A 10781-nucleotide genomic window follows, 5' to 3' on the forward strand; every position below is an offset into this window, starting at 1 on the left:
TACGGTACGGCGCGCTAAATGGATGTCCAGTGAAATGAATGGGCCCCTATGCTGCCCTTATATACAACTGTTTTCATACATCTGTGTGAACGCAGCCTTAGCCTACAGTCACTTGGACACGTGTGCCTGGCAGCGTGCTGGAAAATAACACCTCACTGCCGGAGAAAGAGCGTGCTCTATGTTTTTTGTGGCCACGGCTCGGAATGGTGATTACTTGTACTCACCGTACTGATTCAAAACGCCATGTGTGCCGCCGGCCTTATACTGTTATAGAAGGCCCCTATCACACGACGTATGAAATTTTAAAAAGTCATACGGCTGGTGTACATCCACATTCTTTTTAATGGGCAATACTACCCCTCATTTAAATGAATGTATTGCCCACTGTTCCGTGAGTGGGACGTAATTTTTCACGTATTTACATTTTTGTACATCCCCACATATTGAGATCCCATTGAAGTCTATGGGACCATAAAAATGATAATATCCAGGGATCTGAGGTTGTGCAGGCTAGTAACATCATTTGCCAACCCACTGTATGTTATACGGAATGGATACCGTATATGTGCACACATAGTTAAAAAAATGTATATTCGGCAAAATATGGCACGGAAATGTATTACTGAGGATAGCCTACGTGATTGAGAAAGGGGCCAAAGGCTGCGTTGTTCCGAGGCTGCAAAAAAATGGAATAATGGGGGTGGGGCATTAACCCCTTAAGGACCAGGCAATTTTTTTGTTTTTGCGTCTTTATTTTTCACTCCCCATCAAAAATCTATAACTTTTTTATTTTTCCATGTAAAGAGCTGTGTATGGGCTTGTTTTCTGTGCCACAATTTACACTTCATAGTGGTGGTATTTAATATTCTATGCCGTATACTGGGGAGCGGGAAAAAAATTCTGAATGCAGTGAAAATGCTGAAAAAAAAAATTTGAGCCATTTCTTGTGGGCTTGGATTTTACGGCTTTCACTGTGCGCCCCAAATAACATGCCTACTTCATTCATTGGGTCAGTTCGATCACGGGGATACCAAATTTGTCTAGGTTTTATAAAGTTTTCATACATTTACATAAATTAAAACCTGTACAAAAAAATAATTCTTCATTTTGCCATCTTCTGGGGCTAATAATTTTTTCATACTTTGCTGTAGAGAGCTGTGGGCGGTGTAATTTTTTGCGACTTTTGGTGACGTTTTATTTTTAGGATTATACGACCTTTTAATCACTTTTTATTGAATTTTTAATATTCTTCAAAATGGCAAAAAATTTCTATTTTTCTACTTTGGCCGCTATTTCCCATTACGGGGTTAAACGCAGTTATAATATTTTGATTGGGCATTTTCGCATGCGGTGATACATAATGCGTTTATGTTTTTACTGTTTATGTATACGACTTCTAGCGAAACAGGGTTAATTACAATTTTTAGGTTTTTTAAATATTTTTTTTAGTATTTTTTTTATTTATTTGTTTTACTATTTTTCAGACTCCCTAGGGTACTTTAACCTTGGGTTGTCTGATTGATCCTACCATATACTGCCATACTACAGTACGGCAGTATTTGGGGATTTTGCACACCATCTATTATAATGTGCAAATCGCATATTGTAATCGCCTAAAACATGATAGCCTCGGATCTTTGTGTGACCGAGGCTGTCATGGCAACGGATCCCCGCTCCCCGATGACGTTACGGGGAGCGACGATCAGAGCCAAGATGGTGGAGCCCACGAGCCGCCGGCTCGTTAATGCCGCTAGCAAAGGCTAGCATCGATCGCGGGGGTTAGCAATGGGGGTTTGCTTCATTGTGAAGCAAGCAGCCGGTGAGTATGAAGAGGGCTCAGTCCGTGAACCCTCTTCATACTCCCCCATGCGCAACAAGACCTAAGGGTACGTCTTATTGCGCTATGGAGTTAATGAGGATTTCTACGCCAAAAAACAGGTGAATTACCGACAGTAACACCAGAAATTGCGATTATACATTAGTATTGCAGGATGTTATCATGAACAAGCAATCAGATGATTGCTTGTTCATTTCCCATGATGGAAACTGTAAAAAAGTGAAAAAAAATATGTTATTCAATAAAAAATAAAGTTAGAAATCAATAAAAATGTCCATAAGCCATAATAAAAAATAACTGTTATAAACCCTCCAAAAATTATGATTTTTACCTATTCAATCCCACAAAAATTGCAATAAAAAGTGATTTAAAAAAACATATGTACTCCAGAATGATACTGGTGCAAAGTACAGCATCTCCCGCATAAAACAAGCTCCGTAGCCAAAAAAGTAAAAATGTTATGCCACTTGGAAGACCGCAATGGAAAAATGGTAGATTTTTCCCCACATTAGGGTTTTATTTGACAAATTTAGTAAAACGTAAGAAAAAATATTCATGTCTGGTATCCCCGTAATCGTATCGACCGATAGAATAAAGATAACAGGGTTATTAGACTAAACTGTGAACAGGGGGGGGGGGGAGTAAGATATCCAATACAGAATTGATGCTTTTCTACCCCTGCCCTTTTTTAAAAAAAAAAAAAGTTCCTAAATTTTTAACAATACTCACCCCAAAATGGTAAGACTGGAAAAAGCTTCTCATCCCGCAAAAAAATGCAGTCACATGGCCCCAATAACAAAAAAGCTTAAATTTTATAGCCTACAAAAGGGGCCAATTAGGAAACTAAAATCCTGGCGGCTGCAGCGCCCTCCTTCCCTTCTGCGCCTCGCTGTGCGCCCATTAAACAAGTAACGGCCACATGTGGGGGGTCGCTGCACTTGGGAGAAATTTCATAACAAATTGTATGGTGGTTTCTCTTTTTATTTTTTGGAAATGTGTAAATTTTAGGGCTAAATGAACGTATAAGGGAACAATATGACCATTCTAAATTTCACCTCCATTTTGATTCAATTACTATGAAGATTTCAAGGGGTTAAAAATCTTCCTAAAAACAGTTTCTGATAGTTTGAGGGGTGCAGATTTGAAAATGAGTTGATACATAGGAGGGGGGTTGATGCTAAATATGTATTTAATAATAAATAATACTGTATTTATCCCCAAAATAGTAAAATCTGAAAAATCGCTATTCGATTTGTAAGCCACGTGACGTCAAAATAAATTATTCCGACATTTCAAAAATGATGAAAATGTAAAGTAGACATATGGGAAGTGTAATTCAGCAACTTATTTAGGTGGTAAATCTACCTGCCTGAAAACGCAATGACTTTGATTTTTTTTGTAAATAAACACAAAACTCATCAGCCAAAATTTACCACTAAAATGAAGTACAACATGTGGGGAAAAAACTATCTCAGAATCGCTTTGATAAGTAACAGTGTTCAAAAGTTATAACCATATAAAGAGACGCAAGTCAGAATCCAAAAAAATGGGACTGAGCCTTAAGCTATAAAATGGCTGCGTCCTTAAGGGGTTAAAATGGATAATGTTTACTCTGGACCATCAATAGTTCTAGTTTTCTATGTGATGCCCTCCTCGGGACAGATAAATCCCACCCCATATGGTAATTAGGCCCCCCCCCCCCCTGGCTAGTCCAGGGTCCCTGGTCCAGTTTATGGTATTCTTTCTGCTTGGCTGGTTAGGGCAGGGAAGCGATCATGTTCTGTACAAGTATGGCTGTTGACTGTAAGTTTTGGCGGTTGCCTTTAGAGATGAGCGGAGCTGATGGCCGGGATAGCGCTCGGGTCTCCCCTTGGCCAATCATTGCCATGGCTAGTTGTTAGGTGTCCATTTGCCGGATTGGCCGTTTGGCCACCGATATGTCATGGTCAGACAGTCAAACCTGTACTTGAATATCGGGAATGTCATCTTTACTTGTATTCCAGCGTTCCACTGTATACCAGGGTCTCTACGGTGTATTTTTGGGGATTTTGTTGGTTTCTGTAAAGATATTATTATATGTCATTTATAATAAAGATTAAAATATATTTTTTTTACGTAATGTCTTATTTTATGGTTGTGTATGTGTCTGTGCTGATAGACTTTGTGGTTTTTTAATAACATTAGAGAGGCTTAAAAATAGTGGTGCCCAAACTTGGAAAATCTTGTTTATTTACCTAAAAGGTCTAGTAACAACCTCCAGTTACCAGGCTGTTATAGGCAGCGAACAGAGTCCCAAAACAGGCTTGGGTTGGGGCAGAAGTGAGTCAGTAAACATAGACCATCATCAAGGCAAGGTTGAAACCATTCTACTTACCCTTTAACCCCTTATGAGACTTGGCCTGAGGCCTCATACACACGAATGTTCTTTCCTTAGTCTCACAACGCCATGTATTTCTATGGGCTCATACACAAAGCTGAGGACCTCAGCACCTCAGCACCGTGACTCCGCCTAGTGCCCCTGAGAGCAGTGGGAATGTCCCATATTGCCGACTTTATGGAAGGAAGTTAACACTGTCCTGCCCGACATAGTGAATCAGCCTATACTGTTTGCTACAAAAATGAGTTTATTTGTCTATTGGATGTAATCTCCATCAGCTCCATAGAGATGAACTGGGCAATCGACCAATCGACTGGCTGCTCTGGTCAGCGACAAGGGGTCCGACTAGGGTATATCGGATCCCCGTTCTTGTGATCTGTGTGGGTCTCATCACAAAGACCCCCACCATCAGCAATAGATTCACAGGATAGGGCAGTGATGGCTAACCTATGGCACTGGTGCCAGATGTGGCACTCAGAGCCCTTTCTGTGGGCACTCAGGCCATCACCAGAGATGACTCCAGGCTTCCTGCAGTCCCAGACAGCCCAGGACTTGCTGTGCACAGAGCTATTTTAAAGTGACAGCTCTACCTGGGACTATTTTTTGCTTTATTGGCGTCCTCAGGTGCTGATATCAATGAAAACTGTGACAGAGAAGAGAGTATAAATCACAAATTAAATTTTTGTGTTGGCACTTTGCGATAAATAAGCGGGTCTTTGTTGTAGTTTGGGCACTCGGTCTCTAAAAGGTTTGCCATCACTGGGATAGGGCCTAACTTGTTTTGCGGGCAAATCCCTTTAAAGACTCTGTAAGGTCTAGAGTTTATTTTAGCCAAAAAAAGTAGTATATGGTGTACCGTATTTTTCGGACTATAAGGCGCACCATCAATAAATGCCTGCTAAAACGTCTAGGTTCATATATAAGGCGCACCTGATTATAAGGATGAATGACCAGCAGGTGGCAGACCTGTGCACAGTTCAAGGCAGCTTTTGTCTGTAAGTAGGGTTCATATATAAGGCGCACCATTGATTTCTGAGAAAATCAAAGGATTTTTTGTGCGCCTTATAGTCCGAAAAATACGGTAGTCATCTCCAATGATTGTAATGTAGACCGGGTCTCAGTAAGATGCAACCTAATTAGAATTTCCCTCTGCTTTGGAAACTCATGGGGGTAATTGTTAAGGGGTTAGAAATTCTGTCGCTATAGAGACCTTACGTTGTGTAGAAGTCTGGGAGCCCTGAAGGCAGAAGCTCTAACATCCACAGAGAAGAAGATGTAATATCTGTACGTTTTGGTTACCTCCAAACGATATAACAATAACCTAAGGTGAATGGTAACCAGGACACATGACTGCCCATAACATTTCTAGTTACATATTCCTTCTGTAGGAAGATTTCCAGGTTTTCTGTTTGTGTACAGTATAATATTCTATGCGGTGACTTACGCCCCAGGGTCTCCAGAGTCTGGAAAGTCTTTGGAGTCTTAATTATTCCGCTCTCATTATGCATCAGCATTATTAGGGGATGTAAGCTGTGACACTAATTCATCCTTGCATCTTGTGTGTTTAATGTGAGGGATTTATTGGACCTGGTTATAATTTCTATTCTTGGTCCAATGTAAAATGTGAGCGACAAGATCAAATATCAAATTACCAAAGAGACCCTAAGATTGGTTTCAATCTTACACTATACGACTCTACACAGCAAGGAGACTCTGGGCATTTATCATAAGACAGTGCCTTCTGAGCTAATTAGATGGTTTTTTCATATTCTTTTTTCTATAATACCTTATACATTATATACAGCTTGATATGTAACACAAGAGACATTAACCCTATTCCTCATGCACACCAAACTATTGGGTCGGGTGTATGAGAAAGCTGGTGGGCAGCACCCTCTCCATACAGGGTGGGTGTTCGCTGCATATTACAGCAACCACCCACTGTTATCATCTGAACAGTGCAGGCATCAGGGTTTTAAATCTTTATTTGTTTATATGCCCATAAAAGCCGTTGGCACATGGCTAACTCAGCTGTGATGGTGCCGTTACTTACCCTTGTTAGTGTTATAAACCGCGGTATCGCGGTTTTAACACTTTTTAAACTTTAGAGCAGAAGAGGCTTCGGCGCTGCGTGCGCACGATCGTGCGCACTCCTGTATAGGAAATAGCGGAGATGTTGCGCGCGCATGGTCGCGCGCAGCGCCGAAGCCCCTTCTTCTCCAAAGTTTAAAAAGTTTTAAAACCGCGATACCGCGGTTTATAACACTAACGAAAGTAAGTACCGGCACCAGCTCACCCTGAGCTGGTGCTCGGTACTTACAGCTTACCCCTGCCATTCTAAGTGGTAGGTTTCCTTTAAAAGATCTTGTGCTAGATCCCTATTAACTGCCAGTATGACTGTAGTATGCCAGGGGGTTCTGAAAAATAGAACTAAAATTGAACACCACCCCCCCCCCCTTAGTTCAAATCACCACCCTTTCCATAGAACTGATATAAAAATAAACAGTAAAAATCAGAAACATGTTAGGTTTCAGCGCATCGCAAAAGTCACAATCTATCAATATATAAAAACGGTTATTCCCAGAGATGAACCCATTTAGCAGAAAATAACGCCAAAATACCTAAACGCCACTTTTTGGTCATTTTGCAATTCATGAAAGTTGAAGTAAAAAGCGATTACATCCCGCAAAAAGTAACACCTTACACAGCTTCATCCGCCACAATAGGAAAAAGTTATTAGTGTCAGAATTTTTTTGTACAAAAGGTTTTAATTTTTAAAAATCTATTTAAATACAATAATCATCCTGTCATCCCTGTGATCATACTAACCCAAGGAATAATGGGTAGGTGACATTTGGAACAAAAAGTGAAAGGTGTAAATGTATAGCGCAAAATTTAATTTTTTTTTGCCAATTTCACCACATTTGGAATTTTTTTATTTATTTCCCAGCTGCCCAGTGCATGGGATGGAATTTATGGATTTTTAAAGGTTGGGGGACAAAAAAACTAAAACACAAAAGCAAAAAAGGGACAAGGGGTTAACTTTTATATTTAAAGAGTAGTGATGTGCCAACCAGAATCGCAATGTTCAGGTTTGTACTAAACTTCATTAGAATCAAGAGCGGGTTTGGAGCAACCCCCCCCCCTCCCTCATGTGTTAACTCTTTAAATGTCGCTGCTCTCTGATTAATTTTGAAAAGTTTGCTCATCACTATTAGAGAGCTGTATGAAGGATTGTAATCTGTGGGACAAATTGTACTTTGAGGGGTAGGTATTTAATATTTGTGTAATGTACAGAGAAGCTGAAAAAAAATTCCAAATAAAGTGCACAATTGCAGTTGTACCATTTTCTTAGGGGCTTTGTTTTCACTGTGCGCTCCAAATGTCACTTCTGCCTTATTTTATTGTATATACTGTAGGTTTTTTTATGTTTTAGCACACTTTAAAAAAAAAAATTTACAAAAAAAATTGCTCTCCATATTCTGACACCAATAACTTCTTCATACTTTGGTGCATGATGTGCCAGATAAATCCCCCCCCCCATGGTTTCATCTTCCGTCATAGTTACCAATACTATAGGGTCATTGGCCAGAATAATAATAGTAGTACTGCACCTCACTCCACTTGGAGTAAATAGGCTGCTAAAGTAGGGCAACCAGTCCATAGATAAATAAAACAAAAACAAAGCTACTTTCGGATAAATTATGGACATTTATTAAGTGAAAAGCAATCCAAATAGTAAATGTATGTAACGTTTCGGTCTTAACCAAGACCTTCATCAGCTTTTCTCTCTGGTGGAAGCCTTCTGATTTCTATGAAGCAGTCAGCTCCGCTTTATCTACTCTTCACTTCCCCTGCAATCCGTGTCTGATGAAGGTCTGTGTTAAGACCGAAACGTTACATACATCTACTTTTTGGATTGCTTTTCACTTTCCAATATTTCCATAATTCATCCTAAAGAAGAAGCACCAAGTTTTGGTTTTATTGGCCAAAATAAAACTAAATTAAAGCTAAATAAAAAAATAGTGTATTTTTTTCTGGTTATTGTCATAGAGACATAGATTTTTCTCTTGTAACTTATTGGAAACATTATTTGTATATGGATTTGTCACATATAAATCTATAGTATGCATCAATACTATACGGCCTAGCATCCTTATGGGCATTCCTCATCTCTGAGTGCATCAGTCCCTCTAACCTGAGGCCATAATCATGTTTGTAAATCATTAACAGATGACGGATGGGGCGCATCTTTACAATAAGTCCCTTCTATGCCATTTATTTTCTGGAAGGTTTGTGTATAACCTTGGGTTACACCACCATGTTATCCGACAAATAGAGATTGTCTTCAAGAAAATGATGATTAGTGGTAGAAGCTCAGTGCGAGACAATGTGGTCTTCTGCGTTCTCATCAGGAGGACTAGATGACATAAAACTGAGTGGACACCGTGCTATAAAACAGCGTTACAAATATCAGAGATTGTCTATATGGAAGGCAGGAGCTGGGGGCAGGGATCCTATATATTTATGGTAGAAGTTGAGTGCTGAATCCTTCTTCTTAAACCTCCTCTTTTTCCTGCCTGCTCCTGCATTCCTATTTTTCTCCATTGTGCACCCCCTTGCCCTCTGTAGGTGAGCCCTTTTCATACATGGTGTCACCCAATCGGTGCTGGGACCGATGGCGGCAATGCGTGGGCCTGTCATTCAGAAAAATCTGTAATAGATAGACCGTTTGAGATAACCAACAGATCTGCCCTGTAATGCAATAAAGTAGTATTACAGTATATGGTAGAACCGATCAGACCCCCTTGGGTTTAAGTACCCTAGGGGGCCTAAACATACGGTAAAAAAAGTTTAAAAAACATTCTAATCACCCCCTTTCCCTAGAACTGATATAAAATAAATAGACAAATAAAATCAAAAACATTGCTGCGTCGCAAAATATCCTGATCTATCAAAACATAAAAGTGGTTATTTATGGAGTTGAACCCCTTAACTGAAAATAAAGTCCTACTCAAAGATCTAGGCCCAGTGACTGTGGTAATCTTCTTATATTTGTTATCATCCTTCTAAAATATTAAATCAACTTTTATGATTATAGTCTGAAGGGCTCTGTGAGTCTTTCCAGTGCCCTCCAGTGCTGTAGCATCACAGGCTGTTACAATGAGCAGAGCAGGTCTTTCCTCCTCCTGCAATTCCTGCTGACGCTAGCTTATAAAAGAAGAGGGAGGGTGAGACGTGCAGTTCTTTGTAACAGCCTATGAATCTGCAGCATGGAGGGGCTCTGGTAACACCCCCAGTCATTAGCATAACTTTTAATTTTGAAGGAAGCAAGTCATGGATAACAAATATAAAAATATTACCAAAGTCATAGTACCTGGATCTATGAGTAAGTGCCCCTGGTTTATCATGACAGATAGTGATAGTAGATTTTCTTTAAGGGGTTAAAGACCTGTCTTAATCTACTTTAGTTGGATGGGGATAATAGTACTGAGTTTAGGACTTTAATGAAATAGCTCTTCAAATTCACTCCAAAGTGAGTCTTCCAGTCTATAGTGTATGTCTGACACCAGGGAGGGCTGCGGTGTTAGAAACCTTGATCCAATTTCTGTGGGAACACCATGCTAGAGCAGTTATTACTGAACTAGTAGAAACAGACTGTTTGCATCACTGCAGAATTGATTAAGTTAGTCTAGATTGTTCTGTGAACTATATATCATTGCTATAAGATTATGGCGGGTGTATATAGAGACATGGAAATCACCCTGTGAGATATGATTGCATTACTCTGCGATTCCAATATCATTCTGGTGCAGGAGATGTTCTTACTGGATGTCTAACAATCAGGTATTGTAATTGGGATTTGGCCTTCCGGTTGCTCGGGCCCTCCTGGTGCCTTGTCAATAGCTGTTAAATGGCTGTAGATAGATCTTATTACACACAGCAATAATGTGTTTTTTCATTATTTAGTTGTCTTCTCCAATCTAATGGTGTATTTATCAGAGCAATGGAAACCTCTTTATGTGCGGTGCAGACACTCCACAGACATCTGTAAGTGCAGCCGTCATCTATTGCATTGTCACTTCCCATTCTACCAATGTTCTCTTTCAGTAAAACACATTGCTGAGCATCGTATTCATTAAAGGTGGACACAGCCTAATGCTAAAGCAGGGTTTCAATTTCAAGAAGGTCTCTAACAAGTTCAGTAAGGATGTACATCATTGTAGGCAGAGATCTGTCTAGGATTCAGACTAAAGGGGTTTTCCAGGAAAGTAAAATGATGTCACAGCGCTGCGTCTTGGGACACTCCTGCCCCCTCTGCACTTCCTGTGCCAGGACCACTAAAAAGTAGGGAGGCCACTTTGCCAACTCCTGGTTGAATTGGTGACCCATATAGGGTACCTTTCACAGGACCATGTGTTCACCCGAACTGTACCTGCACTGCCGGGAATGCAGCCGGGTGCAGAAGGGAGGGGGAGTGAGTGATCCTCAACCCTCCCTTCTCAATAGGAAACCTTACAGTCACACATTCAATCCACTAACACTGCCCTGACATTGTAGGGTGGG

Source organism: Engystomops pustulosus, chromosome 1 (genome assembly GCF_040894005.1).
Source record: "Engystomops pustulosus chromosome 1, aEngPut4.maternal, whole genome shotgun sequence".
NCBI lineage: Eukaryota > Metazoa > Chordata > Amphibia > Anura > Leptodactylidae > Engystomops > Engystomops pustulosus.